The sequence below is a fragment of the Notamacropus eugenii genome, chromosome 7 (assembly GCF_028372415.1).
Source record: "Notamacropus eugenii isolate mMacEug1 chromosome 7, mMacEug1.pri_v2, whole genome shotgun sequence".
In the NCBI taxonomy this organism is placed as follows: Eukaryota; Metazoa; Chordata; class Mammalia; order Diprotodontia; family Macropodidae; genus Notamacropus; species Notamacropus eugenii.
In genome coordinates this window covers 27,066,626-27,092,749 of record NC_092878.1, presented here as the reverse complement: position 1 = coordinate 27,092,749, position 26,124 = coordinate 27,066,626, and the positions used below count along the sequence as shown (strand labels likewise).

The 26,124-nt window shown below is 39.9% G+C and overlaps 1 long non-coding RNA gene across 1 annotated transcript; it reads left to right on the top strand.

The window, feature by feature from the left end:
- The first annotated feature begins 28 nt into the window (after window positions 1-28).
- On the top strand, window positions 29-25,590 carry LOC140514253 (uncharacterized). Its single transcript, XR_011970516.1, has 2 exons — window positions 29-515; window positions 25,479-25,590. It is a non-coding gene; the product is annotated as an uncharacterized lncRNA (long non-coding RNA).
- Window positions 25,591-26,124: the final 534 nt, after the last annotated feature.

The following is a 26,124-nucleotide window of genomic DNA, read 5'->3' as shown; positions in this document are numbered from 1 at the left end:
GCCCCAATGCGCATGCGCTGCACCGCTTTCTTGGGCGGATGTAAATAGATGTCAAGGAGGTGGAGCAAAGGAACCCTTCCCCTCTCCTTACCTCCTCCCCCTGCAGGCTCCCTCTCCCTTCCTTCCTTCTCCCCTCCCCCTCCTGCTTTCCTCCCCTCCCCTTTCTCTCCCATCCCTCCTCCCCTTTTTCCTCTCCCCGTCCCCTTTCTTCCCTCCCCTCCCCCTCCTCCCTCCTTTTACAGCCAGGTTAAGTGATGTGTCCAGGATGGCACAGCGGGTGCCCCTGGCAGAGCTGGTGTATCCTTCCGCCTTTCTGCCTTTATATGTGGGCGTATATAGAGGCCCGTTGGAGCAAATTGTCCTCATCCGCCCATTCCGCCAGAGGAAGGCTTTACAGGCTTGGGTAGGCACCCCCCTAACTCACCGACGGGATGGAGAACCCTCGGTTACCCCCGTCTGCCCAAAAGGTTTAGGGGTGTGGCCGCTGCACGTGCTGCCCCTTCTTGGAGCCACAGGTGAGAGTTCGGTGGCCCAGGTGAACACCCAAGGTCCTGGTCCTCCCTGAACACACCTCCGCAGGCTGGGAGGGAAACTTAAGCCAGAGGGTCCGGAGGAGCCCAGCTCCAGAGCTGTGTGACTGTGGGCAAGCTACTGAACTGCCAGTTACCTCAGTTTTCTCATCTGTAAAATGGGCATAATAACAGGATCTGTCTCCCAGGGCTGTTGGATCAAGTGAGATAATCTGTGTAAAGCGCTTAGCACGTAGTAGGTGCGATGTAAATCCTAGCTGTTATCATCATTACTGTATAAACTCCAGTGGCCCCTACCCCCTGCAGGATCATATGTAAAATGCCATTTGTCATTCAAAGCCCTTCCAGCCCTGCCCCTCCCCTTCCAGTGTTCTTGCCTTGTTCTCCCACATGCTTTTGACCCAGTGACACTGACCTCTGTCAGATAAGACACTCCTGCCCACTCGGAGCATTTTCACTGGCTCTCCTCATCTCTGCCTCTGGGCTTCCCTGGCTTCCTTCAAGTGTCTGCTAAAGTTCTACCTTCTAAAGGAAGCCTTTCTCAAATCCTTCACTCTGCTGATGATTGCAAGTTTATCCTACTGTATATAACTGCTTGTTTGCACATAACTATTTAGACATGTTATCTTCCATGTTAGACTGTGAGATCCTTGAGAGCTGGGAGTCTTTTGCTTTACTTTGTAACTCCATTTTGCACATTGCCAGGCACATAGGAGGAAGTACTTTATAAATATTTATTGCCTGACACAGGTAGTAAGTAGAAGAGTGTAAATCTGGGCTCCCGGTTTCCTACCTCTAAATTCCCCCATCCATTGCTTATATCACTACACAATGTTGTCTTTCTCATCCCTACCTCCAGCACTATCCAACTGCTTTCTTATAGGGTCCAAGTCCCCTACCAAAATAATTTCTATATGTTTCTAGCACCAGCCCAATTTTGAATTCCCAAGCTTACCTCAGCAGCTTCCTGGACTCCCCTGTCTCTCACTAGATCCAGCTCTTACAATTATGTGTGTTCATTCTTCGTTGCTGAAGAAGACCATGCCATCAGAGAAATGATGACATGACTTGCACTTGACTTTGTTTTGAGTGAGGGAGGGCTGTTCAGGTCACCAGCCTCACTTCTCCTCCAGAGCTGTCTGAATCCAGTGACCAGATATTCATCAGGATGACTGGAGATGACCCAGGATGAGGCAATTGGAGTTAAGTGACTTGCCCAAGGTCACACAGATAGTGAATGTCAAGTATCTGAGGTGAGATTTGAACTCAGGTGCTCCTGACTCCTGCACTGGTGCTCTATCCACTGCACCACCTACCTTTCTTTCATCTACTGGCTTCTTCCCTAGAACAGCCCCCTTTGATTTTTTTCTACTCCTCTGCCTTTCCCCTTCCCCTAAAAATTCCTGCTTCACCCTGCCTTTTTTTCTTTAGCAGAACTTTCCTCTTATCCTTTCTAATCCTAGTATCATAGGATTATAGATTCAAAGACTTCTGGATTGTTTTCCCAAAACCAGACTGCAGTTGCCCAAGGTTTGGAGCTGACCCCTGGGCAGGGGATGGGCCTACTATGCCTTTCCCATACCCAGTTAAAAAGGGAGTTTAGCAAGTCATCCCTTCTCTCACACAAACTAAGGCCAAGAAAATACAGAACAGGTTCCCCAGGTCAGGGGCAGGTCATCTCCATAACTCTTATTCCCATCTTGCCTTAGAGTTTGTCTCTTTGGTGTCTAGCAAGGGTGGGGATGGGACAGTTGTGATTTCAGAGAGGTAATAATAACTGATATTCCTATAATAGTTTCAGGTTTGCAAAGTGCTTTACCTGTCCTGTTCCCTTAGCTCCACAACACACCTGTGAGGAGGCACAGACGGGGTCTAGATCTAACTGTGTGTCCTTAAACAAGTTGTCTTAGAGACTCAGTTTCCTTAAAGGGATAATGGTAGCACCTCTCTTACAGAAACCTGAGGATTAAATGAGATAATAATATGTAAAATGATTTACAAATCTTAAAGAGCCATTTATATGATAACTATTATCATTCCTATTTTACAACGGAGCCTTAGACTCTAAGTGTGCGGGAACTGAGATTTGAACACGGGTCTTCCTGATGTCAAATCCAGTGTTTTATCTATCTACTCTACCACATTGTCTTCCAAATTCTGTAAGTGTTATGCTTCTGTGGATTAAGTAGAAGCAAGAAATCAGTTCAGTCAACAAGAATCTACTAAGTACCTACTATCCAGGTGCTGAGATTGTGTGAGATGTTGAAAATACAAGCACCAAGAGTGGAACAATCCCTCCTTGAAAGGAACTTACATTCTAAGTTGTAGAAGGAAGAGAGAGTTCCTTGAGAGTTGTTGTTCAGTAGTTTCAGTCCTGTTTGACTCTTCCTGTCCTTATTTGGGGTTTTCTTGGCAAAGATACTGGAGTGGTTAGCCATCTCCTTCTCCGGATCATTTTGTAGATGAGGAAACTGAGGCAAACAGGGGGAAGTGACTTACCCAGGATCACACAGCTAGTAAATATCTGAGACTGATTTGAACTCAGGTCTTCTTGACATTCTACTGAATGTTTGTTGAAATGAACTGCTAGGACTTCCATTCCCAAACCTACCTAGTTAGATGGCCAAGCTAGATATATTTTCTTCTAAGTACACACAGTCTGTTGTTGTTGTGGCTGACTGTACAGCTAAAATGAATGGTTCCACTAACTATGTGGAAAATAATTGAGAGAGTAACTTCATCATCTTTCTTCCTAAACCTTCCCTCCCCAGACCTTCTCTATTTTAGTGAATGACACCACTATCCTCCAAGTCATCCAGGAGTCATCTTTGTCTCTTCTCTTTATCTCATCTCACACATCCAGTCAGTCCTGTCCCTTCTGTCTCTACAGTACAGTATTTCTATATTTGGTCTCTCCTCTCTACTATCAACCCAGTTACACTGGTGATCGTAACAAACTTTAACTGGTTTTTCTGCATCCGGCTATCCCATTTTGAATCCAACCTCTACACTGCTGCTCCAGTACTACTACTGTGTTCCACCCTTTTATTCAAAAGCTTCCTATTGCCAATTTACTAGAGTATAAAATTCTGCCTTTGACTTTCAGGATTGTTCCAAATCTGGTCCCTACTTACCTCTTCAACCTTATTTTCTACTACTCACCTTCATATTTCCTATGTTCTAAAGAAATTGGGCTACTCATCATTCCCCCTTCTCAATATGGCCTCTCAAATCAGGGAATGACAATAATTTACTATATCCAGACACTGGCAATACAAATGTAAAAGTGAACCAGTATCTGTCCTCAAGAATTTTACATTTTCCTGGCAGGATGAGAGATGTTCACAGATAATTAAGTACAAATAAATAGATAGACATTCATATATTATACACACACACACACACACACACACACACACACACACACACACACACACACACACACACCAAAGTGTTTGGGGGAGAGAACTCTAATAATTGGGGGAATTAGGAAAGGCCTCTTGAAGGTGGTATTACTTGAGTTGACCTTTGAAGGGATCCCATGGCTTCAAGATCCTAAAGTGAAGAGGGAGAGCATTCTAGATATGAGGGACAGTAAGGGTGTCATGCAAGTTTAGTGTAAAATTCCAGTGTATGGCAAGGGAGGGAGCCTGGGATAGATTAGAAGAGTTTATTAATACAGCCAGGCAGGGATAGAGTCACACATGGTCTCCTTTGCCCCCAACATGGAGCAATATGTTTAGTGGTGGCACTTAGAAGCAGTAGGATATTTTCTTGAAAGCTGAAGGCTCAGAACTCCTGAGGGCAAGGGTTTACATAAGAGTTTTCATTCTAAGGGTCTGCCTTAGCAGCTGACATATCTATAGAGGGGCAGTGGGGTCAAAGAGCATGAACCAGTAGTAGTTAAAAGTGGGGTGAGTAGGGAGGAATCTAAAACTGGAAAGCCTAAACGTTTTCCATTTAGAAAATTCCAACTGGCAAGGTAGGATTATAGCTATGCCACATCAGCAAGTCATTTCTAGCTAGAACTGGATTCGTTTTAACCTTTAGAATATCGGTTGTGTAACCCTACATGGCTCTAAGAGAATGGGACCAGAGACTCCTTTTGTTATCCAAAGTGCAAAGGCAAAGAAGTGAAAGACAGAATGTCATGTATGGGGGAAGAGTAAATAGACCAGTTTGCCTTAAGTGTCTGAGTGTCTGAGTCATTTGTAATTATCCCAGAAAGATATACTGGAGCTGTGTTTCACCATAAACAGAACTGCTCTGTCGGCTCTCTCCAGTATGATTGGTTGGTCTGGGGGTCATGATCCACTGTGCTAGATAGATGCTAGGAATACCATCATGAAAAAGGATGATATATTTTCTCCCTTCAAGGAGATTATAATATGGTAGAGAGAAGAGATTTGTCCATAAGTAGACACAATAAAAGGTAGAATATGATTAAGTGCATAGAAAAGGTCGAGAGCATGAGGTATTCAAGGAGAGATGTAGCACTTCCTGCTTGCAGAAATTAAGGAAAGGTTCGTTTAAGAAGTGCTCATTGAGTTGTGTCTTTAAGAAAGAGAAGAAATGGGAGAGAATCTACTCCAGGCATTGAGATTTTTCTTGTACAAGTATAAGAAACTGAGGAATAACAGCATCAACCAATGAATAAGTATTTATTAAGCATCTACTATGTGCCGGGGACTAGGCAAAGTGCTGGGAATACGAATTAAGAAGGAGACAATTCCGATTTGCAGAGAGCTTACGTTCTAGTGGGGGAGACTATGAGTACATATAAAAATATAAACAGCGCAAATAAAAAGTGAATAAATACAAATCTGCACAGAGTTCTAGGAGAAAGGGCATTAGCAACCTGAATTACATTTTATTTTAGTTTTAATAGTATTTTAATTTTTCCAGTTACATGGAAAGGACATTTGTAAGCACTCATTGTTTTTATAAGCTTTTGAGTTCCAAATTTTTCTCCTTCCGTTACTTCCCTCCCTTCTCCCTAAGACAGTAAGCAATTTGATATAGGTTACATACGTGCAACCATGTAAAATGTATTTCCATATTAGCCATGTTGTATAAGAAGAAAGAACAAAAGGAGCAAATTATGAAAACAATAAAGTGAAAACAGTGTGCTTCGATCTGCATCAGACTCTGTAGTCCTTTCCCTGGACATGGATAACATTTTCCATCATGTGTCTTTTGAAATTGTCTCGGATTGTATTTCTGAGGAGAACTGTCAATCATACTTGATCATCGCACAGTGTTTCTGTAACCGTGTACAATATTCTCCTGAGTCTGCTCACTGCACTCAACGTCAGTTCATGTAAGTCTTTCCAGGATTTTCTGAAATCTACCGCTGAGCCACATTAAGAAAAAGGGAATATGAAACTGGAGGGCAGTCAGTAGGTAACTGAATTTTACTGGCACAAGTATTTAGAGAGGAGTATGAATTAGTGCTGGAAAGATGGGTTGGCAACCAGTTGTAGCAGGTCTTGCTTGCCAGGGCAATAAGAATATATTTTATTCAGGAGACAATAGGGAACCACTGGAGTTTCTTGAGTGAGAGAGTGATTTTGGCTTTGCTATAAAGGATGACCTGGAGAAGAGAGAGACCAGTTACAATATTACAATAATTCTGGCAGTAATTTAGGGACAATACCACATTCTCCCTGCAGGTGCTGCTACTCAGCCAGACATTGCTATGAGAAACCACTAATAAGAAAGAAGGTAGTATCTGTGCGTAAACATCCCTATCATAAAGTGGCAATTGGGGTAATTGAAAGAAAAGAAGCAAAGTAGACTTCTGGTGGGAGAGGCTTCCTTTTAGGCAGAGAGAATGCTGATCCCCACAGAGATCATATCTGAGACTAAGGAGCGGAACCCCACCCCCCAACTGTATTACATTATTAGAAGCTGAGAATCCAGAATGAGGAAGGTGATTGTCCGTTTGTTTTCTGCCCTGAACTGATCTTAACTACAATATTGTGTTAAGTTCTAAGTACCACATTGTAGGAAGGATATTGACAAGTTCCTGTCAAGAGAGATCAAACCATATCTGTCATTTCAAGAAATGAGATATTCGGCCTGAGCTCATTGTGCGGCTCCACAGCTAGCCTTTCTGCTGGGAAGCTCTTTAAAGGCAACTAAGTAGTGAAGTGGTTAGAGCACTCAGCCTGGGGGAAGGAAACCCCAAATTCGAATATGGATTCAGACACTTAGTAGCTGTGTGACTCTGAGCAAGTCACTTAACTTCTCTTTGCCTCAGTTTCCTCAACTGTAAAATGGGGGTGTTAACAGCATCTATCTTGCTGGGCTGTTTCTGGGAGAAGCTACGATGCTATAAGATACATAACCCTTTCTAAACAAACTACATCACCCTCCTGGTGGCTGGCTTCAGAGGCCCTGAAGGGAGTTGCTGACTGAATTTATGTAGATCCAGACAAAGTAAGTGATTTAGCAACTCTGAATGAGTAATATTCAGGTGACACATACTAGATCTAGTTGGCCTAGATCTCCAAAGGGAATTGTGCTTTAGCATTTGTAAGAAACTTGAATAAAGCTTGTACAGATGTGAAAGCATTCCCTAATTACTTCCATTGAAATGTATATTTTAACTGTTATTAGCCCAAATCAAGTGACTTTGACTAAGATCTCTAATGTAGAGATAAGTAGGAGCAGATAAGCTTTAATTTAACTTTGGATAATCTTTCTACCTGCCTTTGATTTCTCTTTAAGTCAAAGATTTGAGAATTCCCTGTTCCCTAGAGCTTGGACTGGGGCCACAGGGCCTCCTGCCCCAGAGCCCCATCTTCTCCCTTCCCCCACCAGGCTCTGTCCCTCCTTTATCATCCTCCCCTTTCTGGGGGCCATTTCCAGTGGTCCTGATCTATATCCGTCCCAGATTGCCCCAGAGGAGAAAGTGAGACCAGTGGCTCTGCACAGTCTTTCCTCACTTAAATCTAAATTATTTGCAAGTCATGGCTTTATCCTCCCTCCCCCCTTATGTCTTGGTCCTCCTGGAAAATGAGAATGAAGGACAAACAACCACAAATCAAAGATTTATGATTTATTTGGACTGGGAACTCACAGTGTGACAGCATAGGTTTAGAGTGGGAAGGAGCCTGGTCTAACTCCTCCATGTTACAAATGAGGAAACTGAGGCTCAAGTGGGTTACACCTACAGTCACATAGCTAGTGGGTAGGCGGAACTAATATAATAAAAATGACAGTTCTACCTAAGTTAATTTATTTATTCAGTGCCATATCAATCAAACTGTCAAAGAATTATTTCATAGAGCTATAAAAAATAATAAAATTCATTTGGGAGAATAAAAGGTTAAGAATATGAAGGAAATCAATGAAAAAAAAATGTGAACAAAGATCGCCTAGTAATACCAGATTTCAAAATATATTACCAAGTAGTTATCATGAAAACAATCTAGTACTGGCTAAAAAATAGAGTGGTGAATCAGTGAAATAGATTAGATACATAATTTACAGTGGTAAATGACCATAGTAATCTAGTATTTGATAAACCCAAAGATCCAACCTTTGGGGTCAAGAATTCACACCATTTGACAAAAATTTCTGGGAAAACTGGAAAGCAGTTTGGCAGAAACTAGACATGGACTAACATCTCACATTGAATGCCAAGATAAGGTCAAAATGGATAAATGATTTAGATATAAAGGGTGATATCATAAATAAATTAGGGGAGCATGGGAAAATGTACCTGTCAGATCAACGGATAAGAGTTTATGACTAAACAAGAGATAGCGAGGTAAAAATGGACAATTTTGATTACATGAAATTAAAAGACTTTTGCACAAACAAAACTAATGCAGCCAAAATTAGAAAGAAAACAGGAAATGGGGGGGGGGGGATTTTTACATCCAGTTTCTCTGAAAGGCCTCATTTCTAAAATATATAGGGAAATGAGCCAGATTTATCAAAATATTAACTATTCCCCAATTGATAAATAGTCAAAGGATATGAACAGGCAGTTTTCAGAAGAAGAAATCAAAGCTATCAATAGTCATATAAAAATGCTCTGTCACTATTGATTAAAGAAATACAAATGCAAATTAAAACAACTCAAACAAATTGACTAACGTGACAGAAAAGGAAAATGACAATACTGGAGGGGAAGGTGGGAAAATAGGGACATTGACATACTGTTGGTCAAGTTGTAAACTTGTCCAATCATTCTGAAGAACAATTTGAAACTATGCCCAAAAATGCTATAAAACTGTGCATACACTTTGACCCAACAATATCACCATTAGGTCTGTATCCCAGAAAGATCAAAGAAAAGGGGAAAGAGCTATTTGTACAAAAATATTTATAGCAGCTCTTTCTGTGGTGGCAAAGAATTGGAAACTGAGGGGATACCCATCAACTGGGGAATGACTAAACAAGCTATGGTATATGATTGTGGTGGAATACTATTGTGCTATAAGATATGACAAGAGAAATGGTTTCAGAAAAACCTGGAAGACTTATCTGAACTAATGCAAAGTGAAGTGAACAGAACCAGATTATTATACACAGTTACAGCAATATTGTAATGATGATCTACTGTGAAAAACTCAGCTACTTTGATCAAGACAACGATCCAAGACAAATTGGAAGGACTTGTTAAAAAAATGCTCTCCTCTTCCAAGGAGAGAAATGATGAACTCTGCATGCAGATCAAGGCATGCTTTTTTACTTTCTGTATTTTTTATTAAATTCTAACTTATTTATTTATTTTTAGTCTTCAACATTCATTTTCACAATATTTGAGTTCCAAATTTTCTCCCCATTTCCCACCCAGCCCAAGACAGCATGCATTCTGATTACCCCTTCCCCCAATCTGCCCTCCGTTCTATCATACCCCTCCCTTCTCTGATCCCCATCCCCTCTGTTTTCTTGGAGGACAAACAGATAGAAAGATAGATTTCTGTACCCCATTGCCTGTATATCTTATTTCCCAGTTGCATGTAAAAACAATTTTTAACATTTGTTTTCAAAACTTTGAATTCCAGCTTATTTCCCTTCTTCCCTCCTTACCCATCCCCAATGAGAAGGCAAACAATTCCATATATGTTATACATGTGTAGTTATGCACAAGACTTCCATAAAAGTCATGTTGTGGAAGACTAACTATATTTCCCTCCATCCTATCCTGCCCCACCCCATTTATTCTATTCTATCTTTTGACCCTATCCCTCCTCAAAAGTATTTACTTCTAATTACACCCTCCCCCCATTTGCCCTCCATTCTATCATCTTCCACCTCCACCCACACCCCTCTTCTCCCCTTCTCCCCTACTTTCTTGTAGTGTAAGATAGAGTTTCAGAGCAAATTGAGTATGTATGTTATTCCCTCCTGAAGTCAAACGTGATGAAAGTAAGGTTTACTTTTTCCCTCTCACCTCCATTGAAAAAGCTTTTTCTTGAGTCTTTTATGTGAGAGATAATTTTCCCCATTTCATTTTTCCCTTTCTCCTCCCAATATATTCATCTCTCACCCTTTAATTTTATTTTTTTAGATATCATCCCTTCCTATTCACTAACTCACCTTGTGCCCTCTGTCTATATGTATATAATCCCTTCAACTACCCTAGTATTGAGAAAAGTCTCAAGAGTTATAAATATTATCTTTCCATGTAGGAATGTAAACAGTTCAACTTTAGTAAGTTCCTTATGATTTCTCTTTCCTGTTTACCTTTTCATACTTCTCTTGATTCTTGTATTTGAAAATCATATTTTCTATTTGGCTCTGGTCTTTTCATCAAGAATGCTTGAAAGTCCTCTATTTCATTGAATGACCATTTTTTCACCTGAAGTATTATACACAGTTTTGCTGGATAGGTGATTCTTTGTTTTAATCCTAGTTCCTTTGACTTCTGGAATATCATATTCGAAGCCCTTCGAATCCTTAATGTAGATGCTGCTAGATATTGTGTTATCCTGATTGTATTTCCACAACACTCAAATTGTTTCTTTCTGGCTACTTGCAATATTTTCTCCTTGACCTGGGAGCTCTGTAATTTGGCTACAATATTCCTAGGAGTTTTCTTTTTGGGATTTCTTTCAGGAGGCAATTGGTGGATTCTTTCAATATTTATTTTACTCTCTTGATTCTAGAATATCAGGGTAGTTTTCCTTGATAATTTCTTGAAAGATGTTGTGTAGGCTCTTTTTTTGATCATGGCTTTCAGGTAGTCCCATAATTTTTAAATTGTCTCTCCTGGATCTGTTTTCCAGGTCAGTTGTTTTTCCAATGAGATATTTCGTATTGTCTGCTAATTTTTCATTCCTTTGGTTTTGTTTCATAATTTCTTGATTTTTCATGAAGTCATTAGCTTCCATCTGCTCCATTCTAATCTTTAAGGAATTATTTTCTTCAGCGAGCTTTTGGGCCTCCTTTTCCATCAGGCCAATTTTGCTTTTTAAAGCAGGCTTCTCTTCGTTGGCTTTTTGGATCTCTTTTGTCATTTGGGTTACTCTATTTTTTACAGTATTATTTTCTTCAGCATTTTTTTGGATCTCCTTTAGCAAGTAGTTGACTTGTTTTTCATAATTTTCTTGCATTGCTCTCATTTCTCTTCTCAATTTTTTCTCTACTTCTTTTACTTGATTTTCAAAATCTATTTTGAGCTCTTCCATGGCCTGAGACCAATTCATATTTTTCTTGGAGGCTTTGGATGGAGGATGTTGTCTTCTGTTTGCATGTTTTGGTTTTCCTTGTCACCAAAGTAAGTTTCTATAGTCTGATTCTTTTTCAGCTTTTGTTCATTTCCCCAGCCATTTACTTGAGTTTTGAATTCTCTGTCAAGGTGGATCTCTGCTGCCAGTGGGGGTGGGGGGGTGTACTCTCATCCACTCTATTCCCCCACAATCTGTGGGCCTAAACCTCCAGAAAAGCTCCAGAAATAGTCGCTTTCTCTACCCTTGCTGCTGCTATGGCTGCTGCAGGTTCCTCTGCCCCCTCCCCCTCTGCTGCCTTGGGGCTGGAGCCAGACCACTCCACTCTCCCACATTGGTTCCACAGCCTTTTTTCACTGAGCTTCCAATTTGTCCTGGGTGCTTTGGGATCCTGAAGTCTGGAAATTGCCACAGGTATGAGAGAATGAGTCTCCCCAAGGCCTGCTCAGGTCCTGTCTGTGCTGGTATGGCCCACTCTGGACTGTCCTTCACCCTGTGTGGTGGGATAGATACTTCCCAGTGATCTCCCAGACTGTCTTGGCCTGGAGCTTTGCTTCACTCCATCATTCATCATTCTGTGGGTTCCGCAGCTCCAGAATTTGTTTAGAGCCATTTTTTACAGGTATTTGGCTGGCCTTGGGGGCAGCGCTCTAGAAAATGTGTGCTATTACTCTGCATCTTGGCTCCACACACCCCCCCACTTTCTTTATTTTTCTTGCTTTCTTGTGTGTGTTTTCTTTTCCAACATGGTTAATATGAAAATATGTTTTACATTACCTCATATGTATAACTGATATCACATTTCTTGCCTTCTCAAGGGGTAGAGAAAGGGGTAAAGAGGGAGGGAGAGAATTTGGAACTCAAAATTTTTTAAAATGAATATTAAAATTTTTTTAATGTAATTGGGAAATATTTAACAAAAGAAATTAAAAAAATGTATTTTTCAAAAGGTAGGACATGAACCCAAAACTTCTTGACTTCAAGTTCAGCCTTGACTCTTAGCAATGGTGCTATACTAGGTTCTCACCCAGGTCTTCTAATCTAACTCCCTTATTTTATAAGTGAAGAAACTAAAACCCAGAGATTAAGTGAATTGCCCCAAGGTTACATATCAGATCACAACCAAAATCAACAGGTACAACTGATGGAGGCTCAGAAGACAAGCGTCTAACTAGCCCATAGTCAAACCTGACTTAATCCACTGCTCCTGGTTACTGGTCTACTGGTCTTTACTGTTCATAAGTCTCTCTTCCCTTCTGGCTCTGGGCCCTTTCCAGAAACTGCCTATAGTGGATTGAATCTTGGACTTGTAGTCCAGTAGACCTGTGTTCAAATCTTACATCGAATACTTAACTATCTATAAAACCACAGGCAAATCACTTAACCTGAATACTAGTATTCTCATCTGTAAAATAGTGATAATAATACCAGTTTTACTCACCTCACAGCGTTGTAGGGAAGCCCAAATGAATAATGTCTGTAAAGTGCCATATGAATGTCAGTTGTTAATATTTTAGGTGCTTTTTTTTTTTTTAGTGTCCTTTCTCACATTGTGTAAGATTTTTGTTAATTGTGTAAGATGGGGCTAATGACTTCAACTTCCCCATCAGAATAGGAGAGTCACTTTAGAGCAGGGTCATGTTCTGTTTTATTTTAGGTTTAGGTTCTTTTGTGTGTTTGTTTGTTTTCATTTCCAGTGCTTATCACAGCTCCTGGCACATAGTAGGTGCTAATAAGTGCTTGTTGACTGAGTCACTGGGTCAATTTCTTTTTTTTTTTAAATTAATTAATTAGTTTATTTATTTATTTTTAATGTTCTACAATCACTACCATAAAACTTAGATTTTTACCCCCCCACATCTACCCCTCACCACCCCGCTCCCTCCCCGAGATGGCATACAATTCTATATAGGATCTACATATACTTTCCTATTGAATACGTTTTCACTACAGTCATGCTATGTAGACGAACTAAAATAAATGGAAGAAATCATATAACAAATCAAAACATGATATACACACACACACATACACAGACATGATCTGCTACATTCTGTGAATGAATTCCATAGTTCTTTCTCTGAGTGTGGAAGGTATTTTGCCTTAGAAAACCATTGGGAATTTTTTTTTTTTAAATTTCTTGTGTTATTATGAAGTTCCAAGTCTACCAGAAAAAACTCTCGCACACTGTGGTCGTTGCTGTGCACAAAGTTCTCCTGGTTCTGCTCCTTTCACTCAACATCAGATCATATAAGTCCTTCCAGGCCTCTCTGAAGTCTTCTTGTTCATCATTTCTTACAGTACAATAGTACTCCATTACATTCATATACCACAACTTATTCAGCCATTCCCCAATTGATGGGCGTCCCCTTGATTTCCAGTTTTTGGCAACTACGAAGAGTGCTGCTATAAATATTTTTGTACATGTGGGACCCTTTACCATTTTTATGATCTCTTGGGGATATAGTCCTTTTTAGGTGCTTTTAAACAATTTGATTCTCCTTAAATATGCCTAGGCCTTCCTAAAAAAAAAAAAAAAGGATTCTTCTGCTTATATGTACCTACTGTAACATCTGTCTTTCCAGTTCACCTCAAATACTTCTACTAATGTAGTATAGTATATAAGAATCAGGGCTGACTTGGAGTCAGGGAGATTTGGATTAAAATCCTACCTTTGACTCTTACTAGCTAAGTGACCCCATTTAAGCCTCAGTTTCCTAAACTGTAAAATGGAGGAGTTGGAGTAGGCTTCTTCCAACTCTAAGTAGTGGGAACCTAAAAAGGCCTAGCAAAAGGCTTTTTGGGAAAATGTACTGAAAAATACTCCCAATATCCCCCTCCCCCAGAAAAAAAAATTCCCTTCAGCTTTTTCCATAAATGGAAACTGATGGAGGTGATAGCTGACTTTCTTTCTGCTTGGTGGGAGTGGGGTGGGGATGTGGAGAAGTATTTGGAGAAACTACAGGGATTAAGGAGAGGAAAAAAGACCAATAACCCTAAGAAAAGATCAAGAATGAAAACTGTAGAAAGGCCAGCAAAAGAGCTAGTACATGGGGTCAAAGGTAACTAGCTAGAGTCATTGACTCTGCAAGGAGATCTGGTCAGAGGAGCCGTGCCAAGGATCCAGCCAGAAACTCAAGTGTTCAAGAGGAAATGAGGTGTTGGTGGGAGATCGGCAAACATGGAAATTTAACCTGAGCCATCCACCTTCTTTGCGTTGTGAGTCACAGGGAATGGAGCGGGGAGAAGACTTTGAGAGAGGGAAAAGTTGTTTTTTCTTTACATTCTATTCTTTATGAGCTTCTATTCAAACCCTTTTTGTGTTGTTCATTGTGAGAAACCTGTTCTGAGTTTGAACCCTTGTAAGCCAACTGTTGTTTTTTAAGAGAACTGGTGCTATCGTTATAGCAAAGACAGAGACAGAGATTTTGAATTTCTTTCTGGGTAGGGCCTACAATCTAAGTTAAGTGATCACTCAATAAATCACCCAGTCATATTTGCTTTTGTCTGGAGAAAGGTAGGTGTTGAAGTGGAGAGAGATAAATGTTGGGCCCAGAGTCAGGAAGACCAGAGTTCAAATCCAGTCGACTTTTAAAACTAGCTGTGTGACTTGGGGCAAGTTACTTGACCACTGCCTCAGTTTCCTCATCTGTAAAATGGGAATAATAATAGCACCTACCTCCGAGGGTTGTTTTGAGGATCAAATGAGATAATTTGCATAAAGAACTTTGCAAAGTTCTGTAGAAATGCTAGCCATTATTATGTTAGGAGGGAGATTGATACAAGGGTTATTGATCTTAATGATATGGCTGTTCTCTCTAACAAAGCCCATCTCCTCTCATTCTCATCTTGCATGTTTACTATCTCTGTACTCTGTACTCCATAAGTCAGGGGTTCTTAATCCAGGTTCCATACGCTTGGTTCTTAAAAATATTTTGACAATCATATTTCAATATAATTGCTACCCTTTGTAATCCCACATCTTTTATTTTACGCATTTACAAACATGATTTGGAGAAGGTGGTCCATGGGCTTCTCTATATAGCCCAAGGGGTCCGTGACACACAAAAAGGCTCAGAATCTCTGACATGAAAGATCTCCCATTGTGCTGGAAAACCTTCCTCATGTTCTTTTCATGGGTCCCAGTTTAGTGCTTGAGCTGTAAGAGTTCAGTCTTTTTTCAGTCATGTCCAACTTTTCATGACCCCATTTGGGGTTTTCTTGGCAAAGATACTGGAGTGGCTTGCCATTTCCTTTGCAGGCTGCCCATCTGTTATCCCTCGCTCTCATTACCTGACCAGCCTCATTGCCTTTTCCAATCACGCATTTCCCATATGATTTCTTTTATGCCATTTTTTAAACTGAAGTTATCATTGGCAGTATGTCACACCCTACCTGCCCACCAGGTATCTCTTCATTGCCTTCTGAGTCAGTCACTTGACATCTTGATTTTTCAGAGATTTTGACATTCTATGATTCTCAGCTTAGTAGTACCATAGGAACAGAGATAGAGACTGGACCTGTTATTTCACTGTATAGGTAAACTCCAAAGCAAGCAAATTCCCTTTGCCAAAGCAGGTCAGCACCTTCTCTGCCATTTGTTTGTCTTAGAGATCTTAGAAAAGTGGCATTAAACTCAAGTAAAAATGGGCAGCCACTAAGCAGTCCACAATGGTCCTAGGGAGCTGAAAATTGACAATGTCTATGCTATTGCATTTTTATTTATTCTGTTAAACATTTTCCAATACATTTTAATCTGGCTGGGGAGGGTTGCCTCCAGGATGTGTGCATATTTAGATATCACATTATACATATCTGACTTAGAGCTCTGAGAAGTGATGTGGTTTGCTATAAACCAGTTGGAGCCAAGTGAAAAGACTGTTCAAAAGTCCTCTCCAAAGATGTAGACAAAGTGGTGGAATTGTGAACTGATCCAACCATTCTGGAGAGCAATTTGGAACTCTACTCAAAGGGCTATAAAAATGTGCATGTTCTTTGACCCAGCAATACCACTTCTAGGTCTGTATCCCAAAGAGATCATAAAAATGGAAAAATGACCCATGTGTACGAAAATATTTATAGCAGCTCTTTTTGTTATGACTGGGAATTGGAAATTGAGGGGATATCCATCAATTGGAGAATGGCTGAGCAAGTATAGGAATGTAATGTAATACTATTGTGCTGTAAGAAAGGATGAACAGGCCAACTTCAGAAAAACCTGGAAAGACTTCTATGAACTGATATAGAGTGAAGTGAGTAGAACCAGGAGAACATTATATACATCAGGTGGCATAGTGGAGAGAAAACTGAGCCTGGAATCAGGAGTCAATTCTAATCTGGCCTCAGAGACTTACTTAGCTGTATGACCCTGGGTAAGTCACTTCACCTCTGCCTGCCTAGGTTTCTTCAGCTGTAAAAATGGATACAACAATAGCCCCTACTTCCCAGGGTTGTTGTTGCCTGGCAAAAATACCCCACACATCCATACACACATATAACACACACATGCACACAACACACATATGTATATTGGGCAGCTACGTGGCACAATAGTCTCAAACTGTAAAGAAGGAAGATTCATCTTCTTGAGTTCAAATCTAGCCTCAGACACTTACTAGTTGTGTGACCCTGGACAAATCATTTCACCCTGTTTGCCTTAGTTTCCTCATCTGTAAAATGAGCTGGAGAAGGAAATAACAAACCAGCCCAGTATCTTTACCAGGAAAACCCCAAATGGGGTCATGGAGGGTCAGACGCAGCTGAAAAATGTTTGGACAGCAAAAGAAGAAGTAACAGTGGCTTGAGACCCCTGGACACTTAAATGATTTGGTAATTTGAATTTGCTTAGCTTGCTATGTGGAAATCATTTAGCCACACCAGGATTCTCTCTCTTCTAGTTTCTTGTGAACTTTCCTTCGTCCAGTCTAAAAAGCCCCTTATAGGTACAAAAACAGTTGGGGTCAGGGAAGCATGCAGGACCCCTTGAGAGGGGGATGTAGGGAGGTGAGAAAAAGATAAAATTCTTCTGGGAGAGATGGAGGGAGGCAATAATTGCAAGTACAGAGCAGCACAAGCTATTGGAGATCTACCAGGTGAAGTGTAGGGACTGTAGTATTGATGCCCTGGGGCAGATAATAAACAAACAAACCTATTCACTCCATGCTAATTATAGTTCTGAACCTGGATCTCCCTTACAGACCAGCAAAGTTTAAATCTGTTTGCTATCAACATTTCTGTGTCTTAGCTTTGTTTTTAGGTTCCGTGGTACTATTGTATCCTTGGTTTTTATTTCTTTCCACTCCCAGGTCCCTTCTTCACTCTATCCCCTAGTTCTATCACGGATTCAGATCTCTTGTGCCTCTGAATGATTCATAGAGATAACTCTCTAGCCTCAACCTGTCTTTCCTGTCCAGTCCTACTCTACAGACCATTTTCAAATGGAGGTCCAACTACCACGTGAAATTAAACATGATAAACATGATATCTTACCTTCTAATCATTTTGTTCTACCCAACTCTTAGAAAATACAATGATTTTATCTATTCGTGCCACCACCTCTGTCATAGTTTCAACCTCACAAACAGAAAAGGGATTATATTGCCTAAAAGTGACACTGGAGTAACCAAGATAGACTTGGTCAAGAACCTGCCCAGATTCAAGGATTTAAGTCCAATAAAACACTTGCTAGCTTAAAGGAAACTAAGAGAAATGTTCTTCAATTATACCATGAAAAGCATCAACTCTGGCTTGTTAGACACATAGCAACAGTACTGAGTACTGGTTATCTGCTGAAGGGAGAGTTGCAATGAATGCTAAGAAGCATATATTTTTTAGATTGCTACAACTATTAATTTAATTGTATCTTAATGTTTGCTGTTGGTCCATCAATGAACAAATTAACAAACCAAATGCAACGAACTGTATCAGTGTTGACATTCTCACTGGAAGTGAAACTAGAAGCTATAAACCAGTTGAAGCCAATTGGAAACACTGTTCAAAAGTCCTCATCAAAGAGGTAAACAAAATGGTGGAGTTGTCAACTGATCCAACCATTCTGGAGGGCAATTTGGAACTATGCTCAAAAGGCTCTAAAACTGTGTATACCCTTTGACTCAGAAATATCACTACTAGATTTGTATCCCAAAGAGATCATAAAAATGGCAAAAGGACCCACATGTATGAAAACATTTATAGCAGCTTTTTTTGTAGTGACTAGGAATTGGAAATTGAGGAGATGCCCATCAATTGGGGAATGGCTGACCAAGTTGTGACATATGAATGTAATGGAATACCATCATGCTATATGAAATGATGATCAGGTGTACTTCAGAAAAATCCTGGAAAGACTTATATGAACTGATGCAGAGTCAAGAGAACATTGTACATAGTAACAGCTACATTGTTTGATGATTAACTTTGACAGACAGCTTTTCTCAGCAATGTAAGAATCTAAGGCAACTCCAAATGACTCATGGTGGAAAATACTATCTGCATCCACAAAAAGAAACATGGAGTGTGAGTGCAGATTGAAGCATACTCACTCTTCTATTATGTTTTGTTTCTTCTTTCTCATGGTTCCTCCCATTAGTTCTAATTCTTCTGTATGTGAATCATGTTACATGTTATGGGGGAGGGAGGGAATGGGAGAAAATCTTATGGAAGTTGAAAACTAAAAGTAAATTAATTAATTAAAAAATATATAGACAAAGGATTTAGTGAAGTAGGTTTCATCACATGCCCAAAGGCAATAAGGAACTTCCTTTCATGAGATACTTGGTTGCTTTGCAAAAAACATAAAGAAGACTACCATGAAAGTAATTACATCTTATGTGCCAACATTCAATACGGAGGAGGAAGGTCAGGTATTTTATGAAGAACTTAACAAGATTGTCCAAATTAAATAACATATAATTTGATACTTGGTAATATAAGAGTATGGAAAGGATGGTGAAAATTAGGTTGGAAATTAAGATCATCGTCAAGAAATGAAAGATGAATAGCTTCTGGACCACTCAGAATTCTCGTGACTCTATGTATCAAGAATACTTTTTTTTATACTTAAAAAAGTTTTGTTGATATCTTTCCTTTTTATATCAAATTTATTCTGAATATGTTCCCTCCTCCCTCTTTCACTCAAAGAATCTTCCCTTGAGCAAAGGTTAAAGTCCAAGTTGTTTAAGGGTATGACAAAAACACCATAAGAATTAATCATGTGCAGCATTCTGTCCTCATAGTCTCCACCTCTCCAACAAAAAGAAGGACAGTACATCTTATCATCTCTTCTCCAAAGGGTAGCTTGCTTATTGTAATTAAAGAGCATTCAGTCTTGTCTTATTTTTCTTTTAGCTTGATTGCTGTGGTCATTGTAAATATCACTTTCCTGGTCCTGCTTACTTCACTCTGTATCAGATCATAAAAAGTCTTCCAGAGTCTCTGATAGTATTAAATTTGAATGAATATTGATTGTAATAATTGGATCAAGTGTAACAATATTCAATTTGATTCATATCACAATTTGTGCTTTTTATTATGTGCCAGGCACATAGTAGGCACTTTAATAATTGCATTCTCTCTTCCCCTTTTCCCTGATCAATTTTATTTTCAGCTCTTTGAAACCACAGAAAGAGCTGTTGTGAATATTTTCTTTCTTCATTTCAACAAAGCCAGTGTGCACTAAGCAAGGTTGGAACATTTTTGCCCCTATATGTAACCATCTGTGAAAAGTTTTAAGACTTTACTGTAACAAATTTAACTTGATTTGCCACAAAATAAATACCTACATTCCATGCAGAGCATTTCTGGCATTTAAAATACGTTTCTTTAGGAAAAGTAGTATTTAGTAGGCAGTACTGTACAGTGCATAGATATTCAGGCTCACAGTAAGAAAGGTGTGGATCCAAGTCCCATCACAGACATTTCATGTGACTGTAGGCAAGTTACCTTTCAGTGCCTCTCCAGGTATCTAAGACAGAACAGTTGCTGATCTACATTGGTAGAAGGAACCTACACTACACTACACTAATTACATCACAGATTCAAACCAAACCCAACCAAACCAAAAAAACCAAAAAAAAATTTTTATGTGTCCTTAGTTTCATTTCCTTGTATGTTTTACCTCAGGTAGCTGCCTATTCTTAACCTGAGCATTGCTTAGGGAGAGAGTATAGGTAGAAAAATGAAAGAAAGGGGCCAGGACAGAGCTACTGAGTGAGAACATCCACATGAAAAAGAAAAACCAGTGAATGAAACCAAAAAACAGAGATCAGATATTTAGGAGGAAAGTCTAGAAGCCTAGGAATGAGGGTGTATCAAGAAGAAGGATGATCAACAGTGGCAAAAGTGGTAGCAATATCAAGGAGAATGAAGATTAAGGGCATCATAAAATCTGTCAATTGTAAAATCAATGGTGATCTTGAATAGTAGATGGGAATGGAAGCCAAATTACAAGGAGCTGAGGAGTGAGTGAGTGAATGATGAGGAAATGGACACAAGGAGTACGGAATACTCTAAGTATGTCAGTGAATGGGAGAAAAAAAAGATAGGAAGATGGGTAGAAGATGTAGGAGGATCAAGTGAAGGGTTTTTTTAGACCAGGAGGAATGTGAACTTGTTTGAAGGTAGAGGGAAGGGGCCAGTTGAGAGGAAGATATTGAAGATGCATGAGAGAGTTGTTGATTAATAATACTGGGTCCTGAAGAAAGCAGAGAGATCAAGAACACAGGTGGAAGGAAGAGGCTCAGAAAGTTAGGACACCTCTTCTCCTAAGACAAGAAGAAAGGAAAAAAGAATGAAAGAAAACATAGATTTTTAAGGTGTGGTTGCTGTTTATCCTTCATACTTTAAAAAATATTTTAATTAATTTTTAGTTTTCAACATTCACTTCCATTAGCTTTTGAGTTTTCTATTTCCTCCCCTTCCCTTCCCTCCCCACTCCCCAAGATGGTGTGCAATCTGATAAAGGTTCTACATATATATTCATATTAAACATATTTTCACATTAGTCTTGTTGTAAAGAAGTATTAGAACTAGTGGGAAGAACTATGAAGAAGAAACAACTCAAGAAAAAAAGAGATCTAATAGTATGCTTCGATGTGCATTCAGATTCCATAGTTCTTTCCCTGAATGTGGATAGCATTTTACACCATGAGTCTTTTGGAGTTGTCTTAGAGCCTTGCATTCCTGAGAAGAGCCAAGTCTATAAAAGTTAGTCACAGCATAATGTGGCTGTTACTGTGTACAATGTTCTTCTGGTTCTGCTGACTTCACTCAGCATCAGTTAATATAAGTCTTTCCAGGTTTTTCTGGAGGCTGCCTGCTCATCCTTTCTAATAGCACAATAGTATTCCAATACCACAATTTATTCAGTCATTCTGTCCTTCATTCTCGAAGAGGACCATGACATCAGGGAGGTGATGCCATGACTTGCAAGTGAATTGGATTTAAGTGAGGGAGGGCTGTGCAAAGTCACCAGCCTCATTTTCTCCTCCAGAGTCACCTTGGTTCAATGGCAAGATATAGATCAAGAGATCTATATCTAGAGATACAGTACTATAACTGGAGGTGGCCCAGGATGCAGTGGGGGACCTTGGCCTTTCCAAGCCCAAGTCTTTATGAGGTCTCAGAAAAAAAGACCTTCTTAAGATGTGGTAGAGGGGAGATGAGAGAGGTCACTTGAAGACCTTAGTCAAGTAGAAGGCAAAATCATCTCCTGAGAGAGTAGGGTTTGGAGGAAAGAGAATGTTCAGAAGAGTGGCTGAGAGAATTGCTTGGGAATCGATACAAGAGAAATAAAAACATTTTGTTCAAATAAAAATAAAGAAGTACTCTGAAACCAGGAGAAGGAAGGTGGGGGAAGAGGTAGGACTGGAAATTGTGGTTAGAAAGGGAAATTTCAAAGATCAAGCTCTTGGAGGCTGGGCAGATGGTGAGATTTAAGGTATTATCACCCTAGGGGATAACTGATATACAGTAGAGATAGAAGTCATAAGAGTAAAGAAGTTGAGGTTAGGGAACTGAGAAGTTTGAGTGAGCTATAGTTAGAATGGCTAGCAACATAACTATTGATAACAGGAGGAAGGGATGGAGAAGAATATGACAAGCCAGCTACTTACAGGGGGGAGGGACAAAGAGGGGAAGTTGGAGTGGAAAGTAGCAAATTCTTCCCAATGTCTTCCTTTATAAAGGGCAGAAACTGGGCTTTTTGTCTTACTCTACTCTGTCTGTTGGGGATTTTCAGGAAGGACTAGCACCTTTGGTGTGAGGACTACAAAGCCCTTTCCAGGGCTGCTCATCCACCTTTGGTGTCCACCTGCAACCCAACTCTCACCTGTGGTTCCAAGAAGCTGTAGCATGTGCATTGACCACACACCAATAAAACTGTCTGGGCAGGTGGGCAAAACCAGGTTGAGGGTAACCAGTAGGCCTCAGACTCACTGGTGAGTTAGGAGGATGTCTATCCCAAGTGTCTGAAGACTTCTGTGGCCCAAAGGGGCAGGTAAGAACAATTTGTTCCAATGGCCATGAAGGTGGCTGAAGCGGGAGTTGTAGAGCACTTAGAGCTTTGCCAGGTATCAAAGATGCCGAGGTCATCCACTGCATCCCAAACCATTACCAGTTGTCCTGACTTTTATCCTGCCACTGGTTTTCAATGACTGGAAGAAAGAATAAGGCTGAGGAGTGTGTGACTGTGGATTAAATCCAATTCACTCGTAAATCAAGACATCATCCTTTGACACCATTGTCCCTCTTCAAATATGAAGGATGAACAACTGCTGTTCTGCCTACTTTCAACTCCATGGAACAAGAAGTCTGGTACCCTCTGCTCTCTCCCCTCCCCACCTTTTCCTCTTCCTTTTGTGTGTTGTCTCTCCCCTTTAGATTATAAACTTCTTGAGGCAGGGACCATTTTTCTCTCTATTAATTGTATCCTCACGGCTTAGCACAGTGTATGGCACATAGTAGGCACTTAATTGGATTGAATTGGAAAGTAGAAGTGTCCTGGAGGTCTATAATTGTCAACAACAGGATCAAGAGAGAGTTATAGAATCAGACAGATGGTACAGAAGTTCAAAGGGGGAGAAGCTGATGAATGTCAGTGGTAGAGCAAGGTTTTGTATGTATCAGGTGGGAGAAAGACAAAGGTTGACTCCTGCTGTTAGAGAAGTTGAATGGTATGGAGCCAAGAGAGAGAAGGGACAACCAGCTTTAGGAATAAGAGATGTAGTATCCTCAAGGAAAAGCTAGGTTTCACTTATTCCTAGAAGTGGGGGATGAGTCTAAGAAGGAGAGATTGAAGATGAAAGGCCTAGACCTTAGTACCCACAGGACTGAATGCCTGAATAGACTTGTAGGAATATGACCCTATTCTCCACCCATCCTTAGGAGTGCACTTTCCCAGCAGCTAGATTTGTAGCTCATCTGATAAATAGGTGATTCATTTACCTGGGTAGGTCTGGTGGTTTGGAGATTTGTTTCTCTTTCTTGCTTGTAATCAGAACCTTTCCTATGCCAGTGGGAAGAGAAAGATGGAAAGGTCAAAAACTTCTAGAGAAGCAGTCTCCATAAGCTTTCTTCCACATACAAATGGAATGATAACAGATCTACAGTATTTTTACCACACAATTGTTGCAGATTTTATGCCAATTTTTTTGCAAAAAAGGAGGGGTGTGACTATTATGTGTAGCTTTTTAAAAAAATTTGTGCTAGTATTACTTAAAAATCATTTGTTACTAAACTGCATCCCTGGCTGACAGACTGTACAGTTTAGCTAGTGTAGGAAAATGCAAGTCTTACCATATCACATGACTTTCTCATAGCAGCTTTGCCTGCCTGCCCACTCCCTTGTCCCTCCAGCTCTTCATTGGGTTGAATGATGAGACCATTAGTACTACAGTGCTCTAAACAAACCATGCAAGTCTGCTTTCAGAAATATATTAGGCTTTGGCTCCCAATACCCAAGAGATTAATGTGAATATATATGTCACAGGTGAATACATTGCTGCTCTGTTTACCTTTTAAGTGGTATGACAAACCAAACCATACCATGCAGCGATTACATGATGAAAGGTTATAAACTAATTTTTGAATTGAAAAAACATGGCACAATGATTATGCCGTGGTGACGATTATGCGGTGAAATATGGTAGACTAATATTGAGCATATGTATACAACTGAAACTGTTATGGACTACCATGTTTTCCATAGCCAATAGCTTCATATCCCTCCCTTCACAGTCAGACATTCTCTGGTTAGCCTTTTCAACTATGCACTCCTTTTTCCCTCAAATCCCTGCCTTCTTTCCCTTCTGACTTTCCCTAGATAAGGCAATCCACTCCTGGATAGTTCCCACCTTTGACCTTTATCCACCTTTCTTTTGGCAGTATGATTTAGTGAAATAAATCAAAGATTCTCCCCCTTCCTCTTTTCCTCCTCTTCCTCCTTCTCTCTCTGTCCATCACTACTTCCCAAGGACTTTGGACAAATCTCTTAACTCCTCTAACCCTCAGTTTCTTCATCTGTAGAATGAGCCAATAATACTTTCATAATCTACCCAACAGTGTTGTTGAGAAAAAAATTTTGTCAGCTACAAAGAAACCTAGTACTAGTATTACTGCATCATGATGTGATGGTGATAATGATGCAGTAACATGGCCAGGTAGATACAGTGCTGGCCTTGGAGTCAGGAATACCTCTGTTCAAATGCTGCTCTCAGATATTTGGGCTGTGTGAACCTAGACAAGTCACTTAATTTCTCAATGCCCTAGTCAGTTCTCTAAGACAATATACTGCAGAGGTATCAGATCTGTATTGGAGCTCCCTATACCAATAAAAATCATTGGTCTCATAAAAATTATCATGATTATTTCTCAAAAGTACTATTGGGGAAACTGAGTAGATTAGATCTTCTACAAATCTATGTGTTAGAATTTCAGCTAAACTCTTATTATTACAACCCTTGATTTTTACCACCAACTTGCTGATGGGTCTGTTTTCCATAGGACAAGTATACAGGACAGCTTTTGGGCCCAACCTCTTTATAATCTGATGAATTTTAAAAAACCAAAAACCTTACACAGACCAACAACAAAAGTCAGACCTGAATGCTCACTCTGAAATTACGACAAACATGTTCCAAAGAGGAAATATAAGATGGCAGAGATGGTGTCTACAGATATGCCACACTGCCTATAATATCAGACTTTTTTTGATGCTATTTGATTTTGCTAAACCATTTCCTTTTCTCTTTTTTCTTTTTTATAGGGGATTGTTCTCTGGAAGGGACAGGGATGATAGATCCATTGGAAAAATGGAAGATAAAAAAAGATGAAGACCAAAGAAATCAATAAAAGTCTATATATCTTTTTAAAAACACAGATTGGTTTCACAGTTTTCTGGGGTCACAAAAAGCTCTACAATATGATTCTGAAGTAGGGCTTCTTAAATCTTTTGGTGTCAAAGATCCCTTTGACAATCCTATGGATCTCTTCTCAGAATGAGTTAAATGCAGAATGAGTTAAAAAAAAATACATATGATTGCAAAGGAAATAAATTATATTTAAATATACTTGTCAAAGTAGAAAAAAAAAATTATGGAACCCTTTCATAGACCCGGGTAAAGAACCTCTGCCCTTGAGATTCAGACGATAGGACTGGTTGGGATATATGAGGACTATTCAGTCTCCATAACCGTGAGGGCAATAGTCCTTAAATCAGCTAGTCGAGTATTTTCTAGCTGTGATTTCCATTACTTTAAGGACACATCATTTCATATTTGTAGGGACTCTCTCTAATGTTGTAGTTCATGACCCTCACTTGCCTTAGTTTACCGTCTTTGTGAGTTGTTGAGGCTGAGTCTGTCCAAACATAGCTAACATGGTTTTTTTGTTGATAAATATGCAGTATTTCA